This window comes from Camelus ferus, chromosome 7, assembly GCF_009834535.1.
Source record: "Camelus ferus isolate YT-003-E chromosome 7, BCGSAC_Cfer_1.0, whole genome shotgun sequence".
NCBI lineage: Eukaryota > Metazoa > Chordata > Mammalia > Artiodactyla > Camelidae > Camelus > Camelus ferus.
In genome coordinates, this window is record NC_045702.1 from 38,862,700 (window position 1) to 38,890,397 (window position 27,698).

General features: G+C 35.2%; 1 protein-coding gene and 1 long non-coding RNA gene across 20 annotated transcripts in view; one reads left to right on the forward strand and one right to left on the reverse strand.

Moving 5' to 3' along the window:
* The window catches only part of BBS9 (Bardet-Biedl syndrome 9), a 622,708-nt gene that overhangs the window by 358,582 nt on the left and 236,428 nt on the right, over positions 1–27,698 (reverse strand). The window lies entirely within an intron of this gene.
* Positions 1,104–13,396, forward strand: LOC116664894. The gene is made up of 3 exons (XR_004321423.1): positions 1,104–1,223; positions 2,758–2,762; positions 13,383–13,396. It is a non-coding gene; the product is annotated as an uncharacterized LOC116664894 (long non-coding RNA).

The window sequence follows — 27,698 nt, forward strand, 5'->3', positions numbered from 1 at the left end:
TTATCCATTCTTCCTTTCATGAACCAGCAGACAAAATGACAAACAACTCTCATTTCCCATTTCTATCTTTTTATCAAACCAAAATCAAGTAACTCTGGTGAATAGCTACAGACCGAAAGGTTTGGTTACTAAGGCATTTGGCTTAAGACAAAGTCCAGTTCTACCAAAATCATACTCCAATTCATAAATTTTGAAAATACTGCCAGTTCTTCTACAAACTGCTCATAATTTTTCACAGAAATGAGTATATTATCTACCCATTTACCCACATACAAGGTGTGACAGTATAATAATGAAAACCAATTCCATTAACTTTTCATATATGACATATAAGATGCCAAAAACGCTTTATGTTTCCGATAGACTGCCTTAGTTTTCAAAGCTATTTCTTAGGAATATTTTCTTATTTCTGCCTATATTTATATAGTGTGAAATTTGGGCAAGGACTAATCCAGGTGAAAGGAGCTTATAACTCAAACCAGACCTAGGTTAAGTATAGAAATCTGATAAACATCAAGCTAATGAGGCAAATATAAGTGATCATGTCATCTTTAATGCATACCTTCTTCGAAGGACCATAATCCTCAAATCAGATGTATATACAGAGGAGCCTCCCATCATTGCTATTAATTTGTGAGATGCTAATTACATTTTCCTTCTCAACCAGGAGAAAGTAAAAATTTTTCAGATAAAAATGGACTCACTTTCCTTTAATCAATTGTAATACTTCAGCTTATGATTTTTAAAACTTTCTAAAATTATTAATTTTCCCTCCCTCTAATTCCACTACAAATTTAATAATTTGGTGAAATGTTTCCAAAGTACTTCAAATACATGCCACAGATACTTACATGAGAACACTTCCATTTTTAAAAGTTCATGTTTGTATTCTACATACAACTTACACACCACAAACCACACTGCTCTTTTTCCATGCTTTATATTACAGTCTGAATTATGCAAACTGTTGTTATCTTAATCTCTTTCCCATTCTTTGACAAACATAATGCGATAATTAGTATCAAGGGCTTTTAGACCAAGAGTTCATGGATTCAACTGTCAAACTGACTGAAAGTGAAATTTTCTTAGAAGTATATGCCAGGGGTGGTTGAAAACATTCCTGTAATTGATGGGCAACTTTTATGGGTTGAGCTGAGATAACCAGTAAAGGAATGCCTTTAACACATCTTAAACTTTTTGAGCTCTGCAAAAGATGAGTCAAAGTCCTCATAATTGATTCTTAGAAAACAAATCAAAAACGTAATGAAATAAAACAAAAGTCATCAAAGCACACATCAGTTCCAATTAAAAGGGATAATAACCATGTGAATACTAACTTTGTGGTATAATAGAGATCTTAGACATACAAATGGAAAAACATGTGGGTGTTCAAGTTTATGCTTTACTAACAAGGATACTCAAGATCTCAAAAAGACCATTCTAAAGAAATGTATATTTTATATAGTAATAATCCAAAATATCATTAAATGAATAATTATTAAGTTTCCACAAGCTGTTATTGGGATTCTCATTTTATGAACAGACACATTAAAGCATTATACTCCTTATAAATTCTTGGAAAATCAATCTACTATCCTGCGCCCATTTGTACCCTGCTCCCTCTGAGCCCTCATGCATACAGGTTTCCAGGATTCGAAAGATAATTCCTTTTGGCAATCTACAGCTTATCCTTTCCCTAAAACCAAGCTCAAGAACTCACCAAATAAGGGGTATTCCTAGATTAACTCCACTCCAACATACTTTGATGATTCTTTCATTCTGTTTTCTATTAAAGTTAGATGTTCTACTTAGACTGTGATCATCTGTATCCACTTGATTATTGCTTTCATACCTAGTAATTTTCCCATTTAAAAATATTTCTGCTTTTATTATTTTGCTGAAGCATAATTACATGCAAAAATACACAAATTTTAACTGTTAAGTTCAATGGCTTTTGACAAATGTATACACCTGTATAAGCAACACCCTACTCAAGATAGCAGAACATTTCCATCAGCCTAGAACTAGAAAGTTCCCTCATTCCCTTTTCCAGTTAACTCCTCACCCTCTCCAAAAGCAATCATTCTTCTGATTTCTATTCCTACAGACCATGTTCACTTATTGAATTATAAGTTTTGTCACTGTCATATTGATATATACCATCCCATAGTTTCTTAGATGCTGCTAATATATTTTTATTGTTCAAATTTTCATTTATGTCTCTGGCTTTCAGATTTTTATCTTCTAGAGTCACATAGCTCATAGCAAAGGAAGTGCTAACACAAAAGGTCACACTTCTTGATTAGGTAGCACACGTAGCCTGGTCTTTGAGAACACTCCTAAACTATTCTTAACTATATAGCAATAGAGTCCTAAAATCTTCACCCTTATATTTTCATGGCAAGTAACATACACTGTCTCAATTTTCAACAGCCCCTATTAAAGGCAGGGGCCAGTGGTATTCTCAAATTACAAATAAAGAAAAGATTAAAATAGTAATTGACTTGCTGAAAATCACCCTACAAATTAACTGGTGGCACCAGCATTGGATTTTTTTTTTCTCATTCCACTAACTCTGGCTGCATGTGCACAAAGAAAAGGCTAAATCATGTTGAAAATTCAATTTCCTTGTTTATTCTCTGAAAATTCATGTTGCTCACTTTTTCCCGCCTCCAGAATAGTACGGAGCACCATTAAAGCCCAAAGATACCGCTTTATCCACAGTCATCTTCCTTCTTTCTCATCTAGATAGGCAAGAAATGGTTTTACTTCATTGTACTTCTCTTTGAACTATCTTGGATTCACATAAGCTTGGCCTACTTTATCTAATGGTACATTGATGGATTCTGGAATTTTTCCATATTCAAGAATTTCCAATGACTCTCTAACATCAGTTAACATAATGTTTTATAATTCTTTTAGGTTCTTGATAAATACTTGAGAAGGAAATGTTGAAATTCTGGCAGCTTCTCTTTATTGATATCAAATCCTTGAGCACAGCATCCAAAGACTGAAGGACAGCCCCCTAAAACTAGGGACTGTGGCCCACAACTCTGCACGCACTACATGATAGCATCCCCACGAGCACCATTCTACATTCAGTGATTTTTATGTGTTAAAAGGGATGCCCCCCAGCTGCTATTCATCTGTGGACAAATAATCTACCCTTTCTTTATAAAACAAAGGCCACTAAAAATAGGGATGAAAGTCGGTCTATGCTGAACTATAAGCACACTGACATCATGTATTGATGAAGCCAAAAAAGACCAGAAGAATGCTAGGCATCATTAAGAATACTGATGACACTAATATCTTATATTTGTATGGCACTATGTAATTTGCAATGCACTTTAAGATAAATTAAACTACAAAACTATATGAGATAAGTGTTATTATTTCCATCCTTCAATGGATGAAACTGACTTGGAGATACTAAGAGTCTTTTCCAAGATTACATAACTAGAAAATTGCCAGTCCTAAATTCCAAACCTTTTTGCACTATACTACCAGAAATCATTTTCTGATTCATGTCAAATTTCCCCTGGTATACCATGTGCTGTTCTAGACAAGCACCTGATGCAAAACCAAACTGCTAAGATTCACCTTATCTGCTTTGCCCACATCACAACCAGTTCCTTATGCCCTCCTCTAGCTATCAGAAAAGACTACAGAGGAAGGTACTCCTTTAAGAAGCAATAGGAGTTCAAGATTTACAGATACTAACTAATGTATATAAAATAGATAAACAAAAAATTTATACTGTATATCACAGGGAACTATATTCAATATCTTGTAGTAACTTATGGTGAAAAAGATTATGAAAACAAATATATGCATGTTCACATATGACTGAAGAATTATGCTGTATACCAGAAATTGACACAACATTGTAAACTGACTATATTTCAAATATATATATATACAAAAAAGAAGCAATAAGAAAGTGGGAAAGTGAATGTAGGTACAGCCTTACGGAGACAGAAATGCTTCAGTGTGGAATAAAGAAAGCTGGGAAGGAAAATTAGAAATCTATGAAGTCATGGATAGCACAGAAAAGATAACAGCATTTTCCTGCAAAATAATATTGTAAAGGGCATTCTTTGAAACTCAGTTAAGTTTATTTGATATATGCAAAACACAGTAAGAGCTCACAGAGGCAGTCACTCAAAAACCAAAACACCCCACTCCAGAGCACTCCAAGAGAAACTTCTTGCAAGAAATGAATGTATTAAAAAAAGAATGAAACAAAGACATGACTGGCAGAGCCATATGGCTGGTAGTAATGGAAGGTGTAACTGGCCCAGGGAAGAAAAACAGGACCATGCCTAGCATGTCCCTCAGACCTGAGCTGGCCCCAGGCTTTAAAACTGGGTAACCCACTAACCTTAGTGTAGGTGTTCCGGCTATTTGTAAATCAGCTCAAAGACTGAAAACTCTGTGTTCATTTTTGGCTGCCTATCTACCAAAGCACCAGTAGAGTCCTCTAAACCTTGAGAGCACCTACCAAAGGTTATAAACTAAGGTCAAAAGAATCTCCTTCAGGAGTTCTAGTCATCATTAACTCAATGAACTGACTGTCCCAACCAAAGTAGAGAAAAGCAATGTGTGAGAAAAATTTACCTGCCTTGGGAAATGAATATCCTGTTATAAGATCTAAATCCTGCTCATTCTCTAGTCTCAACTCCAGTCACCTTCCTGTTTTCTCATCCCATCCACACCCCTGTCTTGGAACTATAGAAATGACAAACTGCATATAGGTCCCTGAACACAAAATGCTATTTAATAACCCTGTGCCTTTCTACATACTATACCACTTTTTCCAAAACCAGCTTAAAAAGCACCTATTCCAAAGAGTCCTCGCTGACCTTCCTTCAGAGAATTAATTCTCCACTGTGCTTTGTCTCCCTTTCCTTTCCATATGAAATAGCTAAAACATACAGGGTGGTACAGAAAATAATATAGCAAACAACCAGCATCTTAAAGACTTACATGATCCCATATTTGCCACAGATTTAATAAATTAAACATTTTTAGATACAGCCAAAGCCCCTCTGGGACTTGCTCCCATCCCTGGAGGTAAACAGTATCCTGAATACATTGTTTGTATACTTTTACTATATATGTATCCCTAAACAATAGATCCTACATGTGGTTAAACTTTGATACCACACCATAGGTATTCCTCTACTTTATTATTTTCTCAACATTGCATTTTTGAGATTGTTTTAAACATTGACATGTGTAGCCCTAGTTCATTCATTTTAAGTGCTCTCCACATATTGTTCCAACTTGTACTCCTACTAGTAGTATATGGAAAATTCTCATGGTTCCATGTACTTGTCAATACTTCATCCTAACAGATACTTTAATTTTTTTTTCAGTTTGATATGTGTGAAATGGAGTTTCACTCTGTGTTTTTAGTTTACATTTATTTGATCACTACCAAAGCATCTAAGCATCAAAGGCTAAGCATCTTTTTATATGTATTTTGGCTATTTACACTGCCTCTTTGGGAATTTTCTTCACGTATGCATTGCCCCTTTTCCCACTGGGTTTGTTTTCTTTATTTATATGTAGTTCTTCACATAGTCTTTTGTTAGTAGAATGACCTAAAAACATTTTGTCTTAATTTTGCTTATAGTGTCTTTTGTTGTATAAAAGTTTTATATTTTAACAGTCAGACTTATCAGTCTTTTCTTTTAAAGACTAGCTGAGATTTTTGTAGCTTCTTTAGGAAATTCTTCCCTACTCTGAGGTTATAAAGATATGCTTCCCTATTCTCTTATAAAAGCTATACCTTTCACATTTAGGTATTTAATTCATTTAGAATTTATTTTTGCTTATGATGTGATGTGAGGATCCAACTGTATTTTTTATATATGGATATCCAGTCAGTTTAGTCCTATGGCATTCTAAAAAACAAACAAACAAAAAAACCCACAAAACTTTTATTGTGGCCCTTATCATAAGGTATTACAATGTACCTTTTGTACTTTTTTTGCCAGTGGATTAGGATTGCTAAAGAAGAGAGCCTATGCCTTTTTCATTTCTATATTTTAGAATGTAACACCATGCCTAGCAAAAATACTGAATATATTATTTGTTGAAATGCAAAAGCTGTTCCCAAAGATACACTGAAAACACATGAACACAATTATCTCAGAAGCTCTCATTTCTTGTGTGCAGTAATCCTCAATATAAATCAATCTCTGTTTCTAGCTAAAGAATTAATGCAAAATTCAAAAGAATTTTCCCAAAGAAATTGGAAGTTAAATCTTATAGGTACCACTCTGATGTTTCTCTGAAATTTAGCGATTAAGACTAATAGTTTGACAAACATTCATGTATATCCACTAAAAATACCCTGGAGTTAACCTGATATAGTACTTGGCTTTTGTTCAGTGAATACTCTCAAGTCACTGGGAGATGAGTGGTGTGGGAGCTGAGGGCAGCTGCACAGCCTTTCACAACAGGCAAGCCTCGCTCTGACATTAAAGAAGGTAATGCCAAGGCAAGTTTCAGTTTATCCTAACTCAATTTGCCTCAACAGAGACGACGTTGAATTAGGTGGTTTCTAATTATCATTCCAGACAAGGATTAAATGTTTGAGATGGGCCTAAACCAGAGACAAGATTGTGAACAACATTTTGATAAAAGAGCCGCGCCTCTCTCTCCCTCTTTGGAGAAGGCCCACATTCTGTCGATGGAGTGTGTACCTACTTTTAATCTGAGCACCCAACCCCCACACCTTGTGGCCTTTCTCTTGCCTTTCAGTGTATCTCTCTGAATAAATCTACCTTCATTCGACTGTGGCTCGCTCCTGAATTCTTTCCTGCGCAAAGCCAAGGACCCACACTTGGCGGGGCACGTCCCAGGGGCTCAGCCAAGACCTGGGACACAGCCCTTCTCATGCCCCACATCTGTTTCCCTGCAGCATATCTCTGGCGCCCAACATGGGGCATTTACATAAAGAAACAGGGCTCAAAGGGTATAATCTTGATCTGCCTATTGGGTTACAGCTCCCCTCACTTCGGAGGGTGGCAGGGAGTTTCTCCCATGCTGTGCAGATTCAGGTACCCTTAGGTGGTGGCTGACGCTACCTGCAGGATCTGGCAGAGACCAGCTCTCTAGCTGTAAAGGAGCCCACAGCGCCAAAGGCTTTTCTCCCCTCGATCTTTTCTCATTCTCTCCTCTATCGCTCTATCTCTTCGGCCACTTATTAGCATATGAAGCCACCAAGCCCATAAAAATCAGCAACACGGCTCCTCGGGCAGTCCCTCTCTCCCTCCCTCTCCAGAGACAGCCCACATTCTGTCTATGGAGTGTGCACGTACTTTTAATCTGAGCACCCCACACGTTCATGGCCTTTCTCTTGCCTTTCAATGTATCTCTCTGAATAAATCTACCTTCACTCAAAAAAACAAAAAAAAAAAAAAAAGATTTTGATAAAAGAGAGTTAACAGTCCAGAAGGCTGGTCCAACTGACACCTAAAAGCTGTAGGCTATTTATTTAATTCTTGATATTTTGTTGTTATTGTTGTTATTTTTATAATATTGTATGTTTCCATTTATATGTGGAATCTAAAAAACAAAACATGTGAACAAATATAAAAAGACAGAAATAAACTCACAGGTACAGAGAACAAAGTAGTGGTTGCCAAAAATGAGGGGAACAGAGGAAGAGGGGAAATGGGTGAAGGGGATTAACAGGTACAAACTACCAATTTTAAAGTAACTAAGCCGCAGGAGCAAAATGTACAGCACAGGGAATATAATCAATAATTCTATAACTTTGTACAGTGTGTAATTTATAAAAATATTGAATTACTATGTTGTACACCTGAAACTAATATAATATTATGAGTCAACTATACATCAATTTAAAAAATAATAATTCCTGATATTCTGAATCATCTATTAAAATTTCCTTACTCATGTACAAGTACCACCACCAAAATTCATGCTAAATAAATCAAGTCACGGTTCCAAGTCAAGTTACACAAAAATGATCTCAGACTTCTGTTTTGTAATTTGAGCATTTTATATAGTATTCCATACTTAAGTCATTTCAAGGTCTTTTGGAAAACATTTATCTGGCACTTATTTACAACGGGGACAATTACTAACACTCAGAGATATCACTGAAAAAGATAGGCCCCCCTTTCATAAAGAGCTCACAGCGTTGTTAACAAAATAAATGTGTTATCAAATTATTATAGTGAAATGTCACAAATGCAACAGTCAAGGTGGATCTAAAAAGCTGTGACAGCAAATGGGAGTCAGAAGTAGATTGGAGTATTACATGAACAGATATTAAATAATTTCAGGAAATCTAATGCCTTTGATTAGGCTTAAAAAACTATATATTTTTACTCATTATTTCTAGTATGAGGGTGTGAGATTATAAATTACATAATTACAACTGTCAATTATATAATATCCCTTAAGAAACTAACTTTCTAAGCTATGATCATCTGAAGTTAGATGTTAGATGATTCAAAGTTAGTACACTCATCAAAGGAATATTACAAAAGTCAGTAATAATAAGAAAGTAAGGATTTAACCAATAGGCATCTTTCTTCAAGAACACCATAATGCATTTATTCCAAACATGCAAAAATATTCACATCCATAGTGACAGCAGTGGTCATAAGTTTTTGTTACAGGGTTCCCATGTCTCTAGGATTCAGGAAAGAGTTAAGTAGCAGAAAGATAGTAGGTGATGGCAAACTAATAATTCTTGCTTAAACCAAGCAAACTGTAGTGGCTCCAGCCTCAGTGTAGCAATCGGCTTGGAAGTTAAGGGGCTTCTTGAAACTGCATTTGCATGGTACTTTCCACTTAAAAAAACTGTAAATATGTTATCTCTCCATATCAAAGAATTGGAGGAGGCTGCTGAAGGTCATAGGAGGGCTATAGCCACCTGTCCCAAGTGAACACATGGTGCCACCTCTGGTCTCAAAGAATGCCCTGATAATTCTTCACAGTACCCTTGATTCAATGGAAGGAGCAGCCAAATATATTGATAATTCTGAGCACTTAAGTTTTCAAAATATCAGAAACAGAAGGGTCTATACCTCAGTGTCACAAGAGAACACACAAAATCCTCTTAGAACCAATTCAATGATTTTTATGGAAAATGTCACCATAATGAACAGGTCCTGCTACTCTGTGAATAACATTTTATAATTATGATTCCTGAAAACTGGACAAACTGGTTCCAACAGCTGCAAACACAGGACGTTGTCAACCCACATACTTGGCATTAAATTCAATATCTATTGATGCATCTGTACTGCAGAGAAAGGATAAAAAGATTTTTGAAGGTGTAATTTTTCTGAGTGCTGCATGCTTCATGGTTTGGTTCCTTTCAACAGAGTCCTTGGTCTAGTACTAACCTTCCACATATCTTACACATAAGGACAAGAAAGGGACAAACTTTTATTAAGAATCTCCTAAAAATGGGGCATATCACTCATTATTCCCTAAACATTTTGAGGTAATGTCATCCCTCATTAACAGGTGAGAACACTGGGGCTTGGAAAGTATCTAGAACTTAACAAATGTCATACAGCTAGTAAATGTTACAGACAGAATTTTTAAATGACTCCAAGTATCTTGATAATTCCAGTGCTTCCTTCCCTTCACCATCAATAAGAAGTCTACCAATGCAGGACCTAAAGAGAGATAAAATAGAAACAGAAAGAGTACCAAAAATGACCTTCCCAAAATGAAGTATTTATATTCTGCCCAAGTTTTAGGGTTACTTTGTAATAAAAACAGCATTCCCACCAACTTGGACAGAAGAATAGAAATCATTATTCATTCCATACAGTCTTTACAGAGGATGTGAGATTTCCTAATATTCCTTAAAATGTCTTGTGGTAGATGGCTAAAAGGTAGTAATAAAATTACAACACTCTAATTAAAACACTTCCTTTGAACTTAGTGTTTTCTGCATATTTTATAAGCTCAAAGCCACTTATTACTTTAAATTCATATAATATTATGTCATGGCCATCAGTGTACATTCTGGATTCCACTGCTGAAGATTCAATAAGTTAATGAGCAGGTATGTTACTTCAAATGTAACCTGTTTTGATTAGATTATCTAGACTTTCTACTAATTTAGGTATGCTTATAAATAACAAAACTAGATCACTAAATGGTTCTATGAACTAGGTAAAAACACAGGTAAAACACAATAAAAACCCAGTTACTATTCATGAAGCTGTAGACTGTAGCTCTCACTTTTCCACAGCAGACAACAGAACTGTTATATGTCTGAATGCCCAGACATATTCTTAATCCTATTTATACATTTAGCTACAGAATCTAACAATTTAAGTCGTCAGAAATCACATGCTAAGAAAAGACAGTCCCCCCAAACATCAGGCAGCTTTCAGTGTGAAGAAGCTTTCCATCAGGTTGCTTTGGTTATTTTAGCCATCTAACAATGTCTTAATTTGTCTATTTTTGTGAATATATTACTAAAAAGACAGAGATATACAACATTACACCAAAAATGACTATAGCAACATAAGTTAAAAAAGGAAGATTGTATTTTTTGACCAAGAGATAATGGTTCAGTTATTTGAAAAGTTGTTTGGCAATATGTATCAAGAGCTTTTTTAATGTTTATATTCTTTGTCCCAATAATTTCACTTCTAGAAATCTAATCAAAGGAAATAATCAAACACATGACCAAAGATTTATGAACAAGGATATGCATTACTGTTGATGCAAATAAAACTATGGAAAAGTTGAAATGTTTGAAAATTAGTGTTTGAAATTTATGAAATGTTTGAAAATTAATAACATTTGAAACTGATACAGTGTGACTAATCATAAATACATAAAAACTCAAGTTTTCCAGAATGTTTATTACACATAATGCTAAAGGAAAAAAAATCAATATTCAAAACTGTATATATAATATGAACTTAATTTTATTTAAAAAAAAAAAAAGAGAGTAGAAGGCAAGGCACTGGATCAAGCTGTGAACAGGGTGATGAAATTATGAATGATTTTATTTTCCTCCTGATATGTTTCCAAATTTGGTACAATGATTGCTCATAAACTGAAAAATTATTTAACTGATTATATTTACATCAGCCTCATATTAGCTTTTTATATCATTTCAATTGGCAGCAACAAAACTAAAAGGTCTACTATACAAAAGAAGTGTCTTCTATAAATGTGAAACAAATGCAAAACAGGATAAGCTGATCCAGAGAGCTCTTGACATAATTGTATCTCTTTAGACTGAATACTAATGCTGATAGCACTAATGGAATGAAACCAGAATAGCATGAATAATACATTACTTGCACCAATCAATGCTACGTTACAAGCTGACGGAAAATAAATACTCAGAGTAAAAACAGAGGAAGAAATTTCAAATGCAAGTACAGTACAGCAATCCATCTAATATCTCAGCTGGATCAGGGTATGGGAGAATTGATGCAGCTCTGCCAAAAGAATACAAAATCGGTAACAACTGTTGCTTTCTCACTGCCAAATACTGTTCTACCAATGATGTATCAGAGGAAAGACATTACACAGATGTCTGTCACTGGAAGTAAATTATTGATTCATATACATGTGTTTCCATGTAACTATGTGTACCCATCAACAAAAGACTTGTCTTGATGCTAGGAAATGCAAAATATTAATTGCCTATCTCTGCAATTGGTATAAAATTATATACTACATGTTAAAACAAAGAACAAAAATAAAACAGATATAAAACAGTTAATTGTAGCACACATTAACCATATTCCTAAGTCAAGGAATATGTAGCAGTGAAGGAAATGATTCACAATTTTCAGTCTCCTTGGTAAAGTGGCTAGGTGATTAATGGAACATGCCTCAAGGAATGCATAAACCCTCTCTTATTCACGTATATGTCAGTTCCTTTTCAACTGAGGGTCTGAATTATAGAATAGACCAGTGCCTTAAGAGAGAGTGAAGGAGAGAGGATACTAGCAGGTAAATGACTCCTTAACTCTAAAATCCTACAGGGAAAACTCATAGAACAGAATGTTCCACATGTGATACAAACAGGGAAAAATACCTTGGAAAAAATGAAAAGCACATTTATCATAAAAATTTGCTTAGATATTAATAATAACTTTCCTAAGGCCTAATTTTAAAAGTAATAGTCTTTATTTTAAGTCATCCTCCATTTCAAATAATAAAATGTACAAATTTGATTTTCCAAGAGCATTTCTCTGGTAAATTATTTCTTATAAAACAAGAAAGAAAAGAAACAAAGCTATCTTAGTTTAATACTTTAGCAAAATGGCCAAAAAGAACACCTTCAATCTGATGATATCAGCTAGTTTCCCACGGAACCCTCTACGTTTATCATAAAACAGATTTATAAAATCAAAGCAAAATAGAATTACAATGCAAAATACTTTTGAGAATTATTTAAAGAAAAATTCCTGACACAAGTGTTGACAAACTGGAATGAATTTCTTGGGGATATTATAAAATATTTTTTCTTTGGTGATCTTTACAACAAATACAATATAAAGGGGCTTTACGGCTGACATAGTAGCTAGCACACAGTACTTGATTTGCTCTTTTCTTCTGTTTCAATGTTAATTCTCTTGAAAGCACACAAAAAGAAGCCCAATTACAAAGCAGTGCAAAATAAATATATTTATCAACTAACCACCAACATCAGGGATAATTTCTACTAATCATGTGGCTCTGGCTCTGAATAGAAAAGACAGGTTAAGCAGAGAGAGGCCTTCAAAAAGGATTTCCATCAAAATCCAGATCTATCCCTTGCTTATGTAGTTTAGCTATGCAAAATTTTAAAGACACATGTTTTGATCAGCTTATAAAACAATTAAAATTAGGAAGACTGTATAATTTTAAATCTTGCTATTTGGTAAGTAAAATCACTTTCCTAAACAGCTACTGTACAACTGCTGTGTCAAGGGGAAATCAAAATTGAAATTATAGACTATTTGTAAATCATAACAATAATAATGATAGGCACCCATTGGTCAACAATCCACCATCCAGGTACTATGCTAGGAACTCTACAGATAAAATTTAATTACATTTTTTTAAATAAACCTGAAACCTAAGAATTAATAGTCCCATTTTACAGTAGCATAAACTGAGGCTCAAGGTCATGAAATAAGGAGCAGAATCCTAATAAAGGTATAGCTGCTTCTTAAGCCTATAATATTTTCACCAAGGCATTCTACATCATCACTACAGTTAAATGTGTATGTTGGCAAAGCTGTACCCAAAGATAAATTCATAGCCTTAAATGCTTTCAGTGTTCTAAAAGAATTGATTGATTCAAGCATCCAAGTAAGAAATCTGAAAAAAGGAACAAAGAAAACCACAGTAGCCAGGGAAAAGATTAAGAGATTCAAAGCACAATGAATTAGAGTAAGTCTGGCAAATAAATAACAGTTCTGGTTGAATTTTTTAAAATTCCAAGGCAAAACTACTCAAAAAAAAAAAAAAAGTGAGGCAGTGACAGCAATACAAAATTAAGAAAGAAAAGGAAACATAACAGCAAATAAGGGTAACATTTTTTAAAAGCAGGGGAGGGGGAGAAATACACACATGCCAATGGATTCCAAAGTGTGCTTCTAATGGTCTAGAGGAAGTCAATAGATGCTCCACCAAAAAAAAAAAGCACTTGGTGTTTAAATGTGGGAAATGCTAGGCTAAACAAAGTGAACAAGTTATTTCCAGCATTTTTCTTAGTCTTTAACATGTTAAAGTGTATGCCTAATTTCCAAAAGATACGTTATTTGATGATGGAATCATTTCATAGAATACGCTCTTTCAAAAAATTCTTCAGTATAGAAAAAATGCTCAAAATGTATTTACAAAGCTGGCCTAATACTGGTATCAAAAAATCTAACTAGTAGTACCATAGAGGAAAATCAATTGAAAACCACTGTAATACACTGCAGAGGCTAATTAAACAACTATGTATAAGCCACAACAAGAATACCACCAGGGCTATTATAGATCTGTATATTAAATACTATTCTCTCTTTGTTTTAACTGAAAATGATGTTACGGAAAGCAGTTATTTTATCCTTTGTCAGCTGACATTGGGAGGACAAGATAGTGTTGAAATTTTCCATCCTCAGCTGGGTTTCATTTAGATGTGGAATGTGGACCCTATAAAGCCAAGTCAATCATGTTCCTAAGTCTGAGGGGGTGAAGGAAGAGAGAGAAAAGTAATTCTCTCCTGTTTTGTTTTAAAAATGTCATAAATATTCCCTCTACTTTGGGCTGTACGAAATTCTGGAAACCCATAAAACGCCAAGGTGTGAGAAAAGGATGTGCAGTAATCCATTTTATATATACTAGAACTGTCAATAAGGGTGGGTCTACCTTGGCAATAAAACACTTTTAAAAGCATATTAAAATATTTTAAACTATTAGAATTCAACATATTGACTCAATGGGAGATAATACCCTAGAACTACAACTGTCAAAAATCAGTAGTGCAAGTATGACTGCAGCCTATACTAGTACTTACTTGCGTGTTTTATTTGCACATGATTGAGTGACCTGTTCACCTGCTATTCCCTAATGGTCTGGGCTTATTCCTATTGTCCTGGTGCAGTTAATACTGCCCCTCCTTCCTCTCCAAAATGTCTAGTTTAGACTATAACTACATAGTTACCCTAAGCTCAAGCCATATAGTACTGTTATCTTCATAAAACCTTAAATCAAGGGCTTAAGGCATGACCTGATTTTGAAGTCACAGATACATACCTGCATTCAGACCATACCTCTGCTAATTACATAACCTGCAATCACTTCCTCTCTGGTCTTTTGTTTCCCTATGCATAAAATAAGATAATAATAGTAACTATTTCAGGGTCATTATGAGGATGAAATAAGAAAATATCCTATACTATTACTATTATATAGTATAATATACTATTAGCATAGTAGCTGGTTTAGAAAATATTCTATAAATGCTACCTGTGAATATTACAACAACCACTTCACAGAGCTACAAGTTTCTTCTTGAATATAATGATACCAAACTCCCGAATAACATGGAAGATTACATTAAAAAAAAAAAAACCATGTAATGCGCCTAGCAGAGTGCCAGGTATACAACACGCAGTCAATAAATGTGTAAATTTATTTCATTTCCCTAAATCTACAAGAATCATAGTACTAATAATCCACCAGCACTTTGTGTTTCATTATATAGGAATTTTACACCTGGAGAAAGGAAGGAAGGAAGAGAGAGAGAAAGAAAGAAAGAGAGAAAGAGAAAGAAAGAAAAGAAAGACAGAGAGAAAGAGAGAGAAAGAAAAAGAGAGAGAGAAAGAAGGAAAGAAAGAAAGAAAGAAAGAAAGAAAGAAAGAAAGAAAGAAAGAAAGAAAGGGAGAGAAAGAAAGAAAGGGAGAGAAAGAAAGAAAGTAGCAAAATATAACTGATGTCTAGAAAATAAAATCTAAAAGGAAAGAAAGAGGAACTGAGATTATTTGTCTCAAAGGAGCAAAATTGCAAGGAGATTCACTATTCCAGAATGTTTGGAAGATGCTGAGATTTTGGAGACATATGTTGTTGAATCTTTTTTTTTTCCTTTCATTCTTCATAGCTTTCCCCCAGCTATTCCACAGCATCCCACCCAAGTTCACTCAGCCAGAAGTAGACCTCTTTACCTCCAAGGATATATTTCAGCATTTCCTAACTGTCAAGAATTGTGAAGAGTCTAAGACTTTACCCTACTTGCAAGCTAACAGATTAATCTGCCATAGTTTCATGGACGCTTGCAGAAGATTCAAAGATCAAAGGATCTTACTACTTATATCAACAGTAATATGTAGAATTCAGCATTTGCGCTAGTTCCGAGAGTTCCAGTTCTCAGGAGTGGTGCAAAAAGGGTCAAGGTGATATCTACACAGGCATTTGGCTGGGGTACAGAAGAACCTAGAGCTTAGGGAACCCCAATATTTTATAATGGTCAGTAAGTATACCTGAAAGGAGCAACTATCTTTACTACACTACACAAAAAATAACCTAGGCTTCACTCTGGAGGGAGATACTATCTCTATCATCCAAGGCTATTCCCTGTCAAAGTATTCTTAAAAAGATAGTCCAGAGCAAAGACAGCCAGTGCCTCAGCTTGCAAGATGTGCAGAAACACGATACACCATGCAGAATTATTTCCCAGTACCAACCAGGCACTCATGGAATGTGTGCCCCCTTCTCTCACACACAATGTTCTATACTTAGGTAAATTAGGGAAATATTAAACACAGGGTTGTTTTTTTTTTAAGTTTTTTAGAACAGAACTTCTCAGAGCCTTTAATAACCCAATGTGGCTTAGTGAACCCCCAACAGGAGAATATAGAATGTAGTGTTTTAAAAACCATTTTTCACAAGACACCTATTAATACCTCCCAAAGGAATATTCCTTGGACCACAGTTTGGGAAATCTGGGGAGAGTTTGCACCATGTGCCCAATATCATCATTCTCTCTTATACAAGTTTAGCTAATATTTTCCCTTTTATTTCCAAAAATCCCAAATTTATAGGGAAATGTTTACATAAAGAAATGATTTTTTAAAGTATTGAACTATTGAAAACAAAAAATTGCAGAGTCCCTATGTGCAAAATAACCCTTAAAAATAATTCAAATAATGTAGGTAAAGTACTTAACACTAGCTGGATACAGTAAGTGCTCAAAAAATAGCAGCTATTATAAGTATTAGCCATTTTTATCATGGTGCATTTACAGAACCCTCTTTGTTATAACACACTGAATTCCTATTATAAATAAGCTGGTGTAGCTGTAGTAACATTGGGTCATGACTAGTGATTTTTCCCTTCTAATTCTACTACCGTACATTTTCCTACATGCAATGTTTCCATTCTCCTCATGTCAATATTTTACTCCACAAACTGGACCTTATAAACCTTTAGGTTTATTTTAGTCTAAATTTGATAAATGTTACTCAAATCCAGTCTTCCTTTTTATTTTAAAGTTAAAAAATAAAATCCCATTTGTTTAGAAGAACTAAATCAAAGTGTTTGTGTTTGTGCTTTCTTCAGTTTTTTCTCTCTTAGGGTTGCCACTGAAAGGTCAAGCTGGATCCTATGAGCAAGTGGCAAGACATTGGTTTAGTTATATGAAGCTCAGCACCAAAATAAAATACAGTGAGGACTGCTTGGTTTTTCAAAGCCAAAGTCAAGTTAGCTTAAGAAGATCCCAAAAGAGGTTTCTTAATTCCCTGCTTCTTCTAGTTCCTCTCATGGCAGTACCTTCTTTTTTTCCTGAACCTTTTGAGGAGGGGAGATCTGGCATCCATTTCTCCAAGACATCTATCACCTGATCAAACTGTCTCTCAAAAGTGTGCCTGTTTGTATTATCATGATGCTTTGAATTAATTAATGACAAACCACTAAATAAAGTGAAGTCTAGGAAGAATGACTTAACAATTGGATCTATAACCAGTCTCTAAGTTTAGACATGGGGTAGGGAAGGGAGAACTTTGTCAATTATAGCAAAATGGTGGACAACAAAATAACATAGAAACCAAAACAATCTAGAGCTCTGATGTGTGTTTACAATATGTTAGAGTGGCCTCACATAAGTGCTTTTCATCCTCATTGCTGTTTCTTTTTCGGAAACTAGACACATAGTTTAGAGGAGAGATTAATAACACATAATATATTAATTTTATACCAAATAAATTTACACCCAATAAATCATAAACAATTTTTACCATAACATGATGGTGAATATCCATTTGTACATCTGTTACTCTCAAAGTGATCAAATCTCCAAGTCATAAAAAGGAACTCCAATTACTCTGGCATTCATGATCTTTCTCGAATAGCTGCTAAGCAAGAAAGTGTATTTCCATGTCCAGAATTTAAAAGACAAATCTTATACTTAGATAGCCATCAGTGTGAAGAAGAAATTCCCAATAAGAAACTTCATTAAAATGTGGTTTACACACTAAAATTTTTTACAAAATTGTATTAAGACCTCTGTTTAAAACCTTATTACGTGTACTATTTATAGATATTTTTAAGTATTTGTTTCCAACACTTCAAACTTTTTGAAAAGTCAGTTCTAAGGAATACTCTTACTAGTGTAGTTCCCACAAGTTACAAGAGAGAAAGTTGCCAGGCATTTTCCTGGACTTTGCATCAGAATCACCAGGGAACCTTAAAAAAAAAAAAAGAAAAATCTCTTCTCCCACAATTCAGTGACTCTAGGGTGGAGTTCAGGAATCTGTATTTTTAAATGCTCCCCTTTTGATTCAACCCAAGGCAAATTTTATAACTACTAAAGGATAGAGGTTGATTATTTCAAGCAGCATCTAGCTGGCAAAAGAAAACTGCACTTTGAAAAGGGGGTGGTTCTCTTTTTTATACGAATAGAAAGCAGTCCTCTCTCCATTCTTTCTAAATGATAAGCCAAAGAGTTTTCTTTTGTTTCTCCATAAATCACCTTGCTAGAACCACTTGTTCTTCAAGCACAGAATCAAAAAGGTAGAATTTTTAAATAAAAATAATACATATATATGGTGTATGTGTGTATTTTTCTAGCTACAAAAGAACATCACCAGGTAAAATCAAGTCACAAAGACTGTGCTGTTGGAGGCTGAAGCAAAAATTTCCACTTAGTACCTAAAAAATCAAATGCACTAATTGTAAGTTTTGTAAATTTCACTGAACCTTCTTTTATCTTATTTGCTTTAGTTCAAAAAGGAAGAAAAGCAGTTCTTTTAACTTTCTCACCAGAGAAAAATACTTTACTGTTCAGACACATAATTTTAACCATGTTGTGGCTGCCACCTGGTGGTTGCTTACCCCCATTACAAGATTTTTCAGGAAGGTGGGGTTTTTTTTTTCCGTTTAGTACCTTCATTCTTTTTTTTTTTTTAAGTATAGTCAATTTACAAAGTGTCAATTTCTGGTGTACAGCATAATCTTTCAGTCATACATATACACACATATATTTGTTTTCGTATTCTTTTTCTTTGTAAGTTACTACAAGATATTGAATATAGTTCCCTGTACTATACAGAAGAAATCTGTGTTTATATATTTTATATATTAATATTTGCAAATCTTGAATTCCCAATTTGTCCCTTCCCATCCCCTTTCCCCCCAGTAACCATAAGCTTGTTTACTATGTCTGTGAGTCTGTTTCTGCTCTATAGATAAGTTCATTAGTGTCTCCTTTTATCCTTTTTTTAGATTTCACATATGAGTGATAAATCATATGGAATTTTTCTTTCTCTTTCTGGCTTACTTCGCTTAGAATGACAATCTCCAGGTCCACCTATGTTGCTGCAAAAGGCATTATTTTATTCTTTTTTATGACTGAGTAGTATTCCATTGTATAAATATACCACAGCTTCTTTATCCAGTCATCTGTCAATGGACATTTAGGTTGTTTCCATGTATTGTAAATAGTGCTCCTATGAAAGTAAATATATCTTTTCAAATTAGAGTTCCCTCCAGACACATGCCAAAGAATGGGACTTTTGGATTATATGGTAAGTCAATTTTTAGTTTTTAGTTTTTTGAAACTCCATACTGTTTTTCCATAATGGCTGTACCAATCTACATTCCCACCAGCAGTGTAGGAGGGTTCCCTCTTCTTCACACCCCCTCCAGCATTTATCATTTATGGACTTTTGAATGATAGCCATTCTGACTGGTATGAGGTACCTCATTGTAATTTTGACTTGCATTCCTCTGATAATTAGCAATACTGAACATTTTTTCATGTGCTTACTGGCCTATCTTCATTGGAGAATTGTTTGTTTAGGTCTTCCACCCATTTTTGAATTGGGTTGTTTCTTTTTTTGTTATTAAGTTGTATGAACTGTTTATATATTCTGGAAATAAGCCCTTGTCAGTCTCATCATTTGGAAGGCTTACATCTTGAAAGAAGACTTTAAGTTTCACCATTGTAAGAATAGAAACTAAAATTGGTTTCTAAATGTCCTGATAGACTCATTCTTGTAAAGTGACTGTCTCCAGCCCTTTAACTTATTTTCTGGGACAACTACAATTTTTGAAGTTTACCAAATTTGAACTCTGTTGCTAAAACAATGCAAAATATTTTTATGCTTTTTTGTTTATCTTCTATGATTATATATTCTTTACACACCATATAAAAGACCCCCTTAATCTTAGCTCCTGCTAACTACCAGAGGCAGGGCGTGTCCACCCATGGGCCCTAATTCTGCATGCCTCCCGCACTGGGTTCCTACAGGCCCAGGGCTCCTCCTGTCCCGAGTAACAGAGGCAGGTGTTCTCTGCTATGGAATCAAGTCCACACCTATGCTTTGCACCCAGTCTTATCCCACAGCCAGGCCTGAAAGCCTCAGCCTCTCAACAGGTGGTTTTCATAATCTCTCTAACCTGGATATAGTTTCCTACTGTGCTGAGAGATCCTTGCTTCTGAATCAACAAGTGTGCAGATCCCAGGCCCTCATCATGACCACTGGCCTAGCCTGCTAGGGAAGTGGCACTCATTTCTGATGGGAGGGTCCTTAACCTGGTTTCCTCCCCAAACCCCCCCAGTCAGAATTCCTTCAGGAATATTTATATACCAGATATAATTCAAATGGGTGTGCTCATATGCAAACCAAATAGTTAGCATTTATTAATTACATTTTAAACTCGATAGCTCTTTTCTCTTTGTGGAAAGCAAAGTATAACCTTTTATGTTTCTTTTTTCAATTACCATATTGTGAACTTAAGGTATTATTATTATTCTTGTTAAGTTAGGACAAACGAAAGTAATAGAATTTTGGTAGATGGAAAGCAAGAAAACTTGGGCATCTTTTTTCCTACTTAACCAATACTTTAAAAATTATCAAAATTTAAGGTATTATCACTATGTAATCACATTCTAGTAAAAAAAAAAATCATGCTCTCTAAAAATGGGCTAGAAGTTAGAAAGAGAAGTTTCTTAAAGTAAATCACCACCAGAAAGAAAAATCAGCTAGTCTGCAATAGTAAATATTTATTCCTTGTGGTACACATCAAATATACAGTGGTCTGCATCAGAATAATATTTATTCACAAAGTGAAATGAATTACTTACATGTTCCTGTGAAGCAGTATGCCACATTTTTTCAAAATGCAGAAACACACCATACAAACATTACTGAAACTAGCTGCTAGAGTAACTTTTTTTTAAAACTATAGTAACTATACCTACATGTAATGACATGGAACGTACTAATGATTTATTTTTACATGAAAAAAAAGAACTTTCCAAACAATATGTACCTTATGACCCCATTTAAAAATATTTCTATTTTTTATTTATATTTATACACTACAACACATACATGAATCTGAAAGGATATATACTAAATTTAAAATATGATTTCTATATATGGGCAGTGAGATTAGGCTAATTTTTATTTTTATTTCCTTCTCTTTACTTATCTATATTTTCTGACAAAGAATTCTGATATGTAGTACTTGTAGATTTTTTAAAAGTTAGATTTAAAAGAAAAGAAAGTAAAAATAGACCACATTAACTTTTAATGTATCCCGGGCTACCACCATGTCCCTTCAAGAAACATCAGCACTGCTGAGTACATTAGAGAAAGCTTTACTTGTTTGAGGCCTACTAATAAGGATGGGGGGAAGGAGAACTGTTCCAGGATCTCTATTGTTTGTTTTCATCATTTTTTGAATCTGAAATTCCTCTATCTCTCCACATTCCAGACTGACTTAGGAAACAATAACTAGCTTTTGCAATAACTGGCTTTTGCTGCACTCTGCTGGAACATTCTCTGAGGTTCTGCACAAAATGATCAATAAAGAATGCTTAGGTCTTTGCTACATCTGGTTAAAATGTTTTCATGGAGGTTCACACATTTCTACGGATAAATGAGAATATTCTTTATCTAATAAAAGGGATATAGTTTACATACACTCCAAGGATTCACCATGCTCACATATTAATAAATGACTATACATGCAATAATTATGTTATGTTAGAGGAAATATTTTTAAACGTCTATTTTGTACCCTCCTCAGACAGATCTTTTCTCATCTCTTTTAAACAAATTCAAAGATCTATCTTTAATCTTACAAATTCCATGGATGAACCTAACTGGACTCACATTTTATAGAATCATCTGTTACATTAAACAAACAACAACAAAAAAAACCCTTACGAAACTGAAGCAGTTTTGCAGTTCATTGGGAAAGAGTCAAATGACTTACACCTGCTTTGTCTAACTACCAGTTCCTCAGTTTTCACTTTTCACTCCTTCCCCTAAAACACACCTGCAGTCAACATTCAGCATGAAGCTCTTCTGGTAAAAGTAAATCAATTTGTGTTGGCCCAAGATTCCACAAAACAGTGTCTAGAGAAACCTCAGTAACACAGATGCAATGGAAAAGAATTGTGGCCGGCTTCTTTCAACAATCTTCCAAAGGGCAGAGAGGGAAAAACTTTCACCTTAGCCCTGTCTTGGGAGTTGCAAATGCAGATGTTGGCAGGAACCCCAGCATACACAAAATACTTCTCAATTTTACTAATACCTGCTAAAATTATGTTTTGGCCTCTTTGCCTGGAAAGAAAAGTCTGGAATGACCCCATCTTTGACTTCATAATCCGTATAAATCTCTTGAAGAGGGTTCACAGGGAAAATTTCTATGGAACATTTCTTTTGCTCAAAAAAAAGAAAAAAAAGCAGTGGCCTCCACAGTGTCATCTCCCTCGCTATGGATTTCTCTGCTGCGCTATCAAGTTAGAGTGGGGAAATTCAGGAGTACATAAGCCACAGAACAAAAGTGTGGAATGGCCTCAGCGTGGATCCCTGCTCTAACCTTCTAACAGTATGAAAGCCGAGTGCATACTAGTGCCCCCAAGTGTTTGGTGCTGGGCCAGCAGCAAACTCAGACCTCAAGGCCAAAACAGCCAGGGTCTCATTTTGCATAAATGACCTGTTATCAAACAACTGTGTAATGTAGAGAAAACGCCACGAGCCTGGCAAAGGGAAAGGAGTACACACTGACAACACGCTTGGAAGAGCCAGGCCCTGAACCATTACCTCACGAAATTGACTCAATGCCCCTGAAATGGAAAATTATCCCCATTTTAAAGAGGAGGAAACTGAGGCTCAAGGAGCTTCAATAATCTGCCTGTGGTCACACAGGTGATTAATGGTTGAGTCAGGATTGAAACTCAGATCCTCTCTGACCCCAAAATCTCTTTTAAGTCCACCAAACTGCCTCAGAGACCTCATTTTCCCATCTCTGACACTCATATTAGTTAGAGGACTTGGAGCAAGTCATTGAAATCTATGGGGTATCTCTTTATTCTTTTGTGAAATGAGGTAACTGGACGTAATTTCTAAGACTCCCTTATACTCCAAAAATCCACTATTCTCCAGACCTACTCATACCTTTCTCTGCTATGCCTCATTCCTTTTTTTCTGATGTGCAAAAAGAATGTAAATTCTCTGAGCTAAAAAAATCCAAGGTAATCCTAAAAGTTTCATATGTCAGACACTCTCTACTGCTGAGTATAGTTTGCAATTGTCAGTAATGTTCTCTCTGAACCTTGTCACATTTAATGGTTTATACTGGTTATCAAATAAAGTTAACCAAATAAAACATCAAGAATTATTAAAATATTTAGCATGGTCTCAGGAAATTTCAATCCCTAAAATTATTTATTATTTATTGCTAAATGTTTAAAAAATTATCTAACATATTTGAATCAAATAACGAAAAGTTTATTTTTACCATACCACCATTAAGATCTGGTTTCATATTTATTTACTGTACTGTAATCTCTAAGCATATTTATATAAAATGACAATGAATTTAAATGGTAAATTATACTTAAAAAGTAAATGTTTTAATATTTCAAATGGAAATAAGCTCCCTGTTTCCATTAATTGTTTAATCAATTGTTTGGCCTTAACCAAAGCATGGTTATTTCAAAAAGCAAGCAAGCAACACTTTTAAAATCTATTTTCCTCAATAAAAGGTACACTTTATTTCATTATGGACATGCATTTTAATTAAAACTCCAAGTCCACATTTTGCTTTTCAAATGATAAATATTTTCATTAACTAACAAACAGTTAACCCATTAACTGAAATAACGTGGGTGATGAAGAATAATTAAGGTGGCAAGGGCAAAAGGTTACTTAAGACTTCACTATGGTGTGAGCTTAAATTATAGGTTTTAAACAAGATGTAAGGACCGATGCACATGAAAAAAAGTGTAATTTTAATGGAATGCAGAACAAATTAACTTTTTAACATTTAATAATACCCAATTGCATAATGGGATTTTGCTAAGTGCTATAGAGAGCAGAATATAAAAGTAACACTGCAAGGTATGCTTGTTAACTACTTTAAGCTAAAGGCATTATTGGCCTACTAAAGCTGTAGTAAATGGACACACTGTGACACGAAAGACTCTGGATTCTGCCATCTGATCGGCACGTTTTGTTTGTTGTTTATTTTTAAAAGAGGGGGAAAGATCAAAACCTGTTAAGAAGCTTTGTAAGCAAGTTCTCAGAATTTCTTCTCCACACTTCCGTAGGCTGGGAACAGCTTCTCTTACAGGGTTACCTTCTCCCCTGTTAAGTCAACCAGAAAGGTGGCTACAAAATGCTTTAAACTCAGCTCTCTCCACAGGGGCAAAGCCACCACAACATTCTGGTCCCAGACCTAGGGAGCCTGCAATTCAATCCACGCTTCTTGCTTATTAAGCAATAACCAAAGGGCATGGGGCCAGCCTTTGTTTTCAATGAGTGAAAATGGTTTGCACTGTGAGAAGACACCCATGACCTAGCTCCAAAGCTTGACAAAAGAGGAATGGAATACAAGCCCAAGCTTCAAAATTACACTGCAAAAAATCAACATGCCACACTGGCCACAAACTCTTATCCCCCAAGGGAAAGGGTCAATGATGTGGTCAGTTCTTGGTCCTCATCATAAGGGGTGAAATGTATCCATCATCCTTCTGCTGATCGTGTTTGTAATCAAAAACATCTGCTTAGGTATCCAAAGAACCAACACCATGTAACTCTCAAGAAGACTGAGGGCTCATCAAAAATTTCTTCAAAGGTGTCAAAAGTTATATTCATTCATTCACTGTATAAACTCTGAGGTACCTATCATATGCAGGGCAATGTGCTTGATAGAGTGAACAAGACAGATACAGTCCCTGTCCTCACAGAACCTACAGCCTAGTAGCTGCACACACCGCCACTGATCATCTCAATCCAGCTTCAATTTTGGTAAAAGGAAAAGCGATCAAACTCAAAGAGTAAACATAGCAGGTTAACAGAAACACTATTTCCATCTCTCCGCACTATATGTTCTCTTTCTGTGCTTAAATCCTTTGGTGAAGTTCCTGAAGAAATTGGCTGAATGAAAGATTGGCCATTAGAAAGAGAAATGGTACTATGACTTCTATTTCTAAAGGGTGATGGTAAAAACTCACTTCAATTAGCCAGAAAATCTCCTTCATATACCTTTAATACATATATTAAAACATTCTTAATTCCATGCCTTAACAAACTCTGCTAAACAGTTATGGAAACCTTTGCCTTTGAGCCCAAATAAAACCTCAAAATCCTTCTCAATTCAGCATTTTAGGCAGCTACCACCAACTGTTCAGAATTGGCATAGGAGATGAAAATTATCTGCTAGTGCAATCTTAGATTATATTAAATGAAAGAATTTATTTACCCAATAGAAGGTTGGATGAGATAACTAAGGTCAGTTGCTATGAACCTAGGAATATGAAAGTCCAAAACTGGGAAGTATTCAACTTAAATTAATTACAACATTCCAAAAATGTGTTTATTAGTAGGGTATTTAAACCCATAGAAGGAATTCCCCCAGTGAGACAATACTATAAATTGGGTTTATTTCACAAACCTGTTTTCAAGACTCTTTTAGCCCATTATGTGCCAAAATAGAACTGAACCAGTATATATTTGAAATTAAAAACTAGTAGAAAATAATAGATTTATTGGGGGGGTATGATACTATTCCTAGCAAAAGTCTAAAAGAGCTCTATGGACTAGACCCAAGATCTAATAAACTGTTAAAATGCTGTGTTCACTGCAGCTGTTGGGGTGCATATCTCATCTCCCTGGCCAGACTGGAAACAACTTGAGGAAAACAACCATTTCTGACACATTTTGTATCCTTTCCCAGCTCCCCTGCCCAGTGTCCCTAATAAATATAGAGCAAGCGAAGATACATGACGGATTATCTTAGGAGGAATCCTAGGAGTACCAGGAAGGCAAATGCCCCTGCTCTTTTCTATTCACATTCAAGAAAAACAGACAATGGGGCTTTCAGTGTCTTTTTTTTTTTCTCACCAAAAGGAGATAATTGGCCACCTCCTCTACTGCCTCCATGTGATTTAGAATGGCATTTACACCTGTCAGTGCTTGTAAGCTAAGTTTTGGGAACAACGTGGAAAACCCCACTAGACTGTAACCTCCATAATGGTGGGGAGGACGACTGTCTCGGAACCACTAAGGTCTTGATGAGTAGCTCAGTAACTTGGCACACAGCAGCACTCAGATACTATAAGTCGAATAAATGAATGACTATGATGTCTAGGCAACAGCTTTGAACAGGCCCCTAGGATCTGTACTAGTCAGTAGTGTTTTGAACCCTAAAATGTACATAACTTCTCAATCTACCATTCCTTTTTCTGCATATGTAGGTTTTTAAAAAGTCCCTTTCCTTTTAAGTTTATAACATGAAAAAAAAAAAGGCAGAAAAAAAGGGCAGCACACAAATTTGATGATAAACAGTACTGACCATACCACTGGGGAGGGTTACCAAGCATGAAGAGGACAACCAGACAGACACCACAGGGGATGCAGGCCCTTTGTGGCTAGGACTTCTGATTTTTCAAGAGAAACCATAAGTTAATTTTTTAATTATAAAGTTTCCTGGTTTTTTATTTTAGTAACTAATAAATGTTCCAATAAAACGCTGTGTTAGCCAATTCTAATGTCTGATCAAGAAGATGAAGATGATTTACTCACATGCTGTTCCTTTCTAAAAGCAAAAGAGAGAAAAGTAGGAGAGAGCACTTTGCTTATTTGGGAGTATTCAAGCAAAACTATGAAGGCTGTAATTCAGGATACAACAAGCAGAAGGCTGGACAGCCTCAAAAACCCCTTCTAACTTGGAAAAACTTTAATAACTAATGCAATCTCTTCAACCTTTAAAAAAATTGAAATCCTAAGTGAAGCCATTACCTCAAAAAAACAAACTGAGGTACTCTAGAATGAAGGCTGACCTCTCACCCTTTACCTTTTTTTTTTTTTTTACTTATTTTTTATACAATTTTTAAAGGTTACACTCCACTTACAGTTATTATGAAATATTGGCTATATTCTCTGTGTTGTACATTACATCCTTGTAGCCTACCTTACCCCCAGCAGTTTGTACCTCCCACTCCCCAGGCCCAGTATCGCCCCTCCCTCTGCCCTCCCCAATGGTAACCACTAGTTAGTTTTCTGTATCTGTCCCACCCTTTGTCTTGATTGCCCAGTAGGCCTCCACTGAGATCTTAGGATCCTACTGAAGCCATTCTGGGAAACAAGTGACTGTGGTGTTGGGCTTCTTGGGTGAGAGAAATGAAGACAAATCTAAGGAAAATCTAAGAAGGGAATGGACTTAGAATC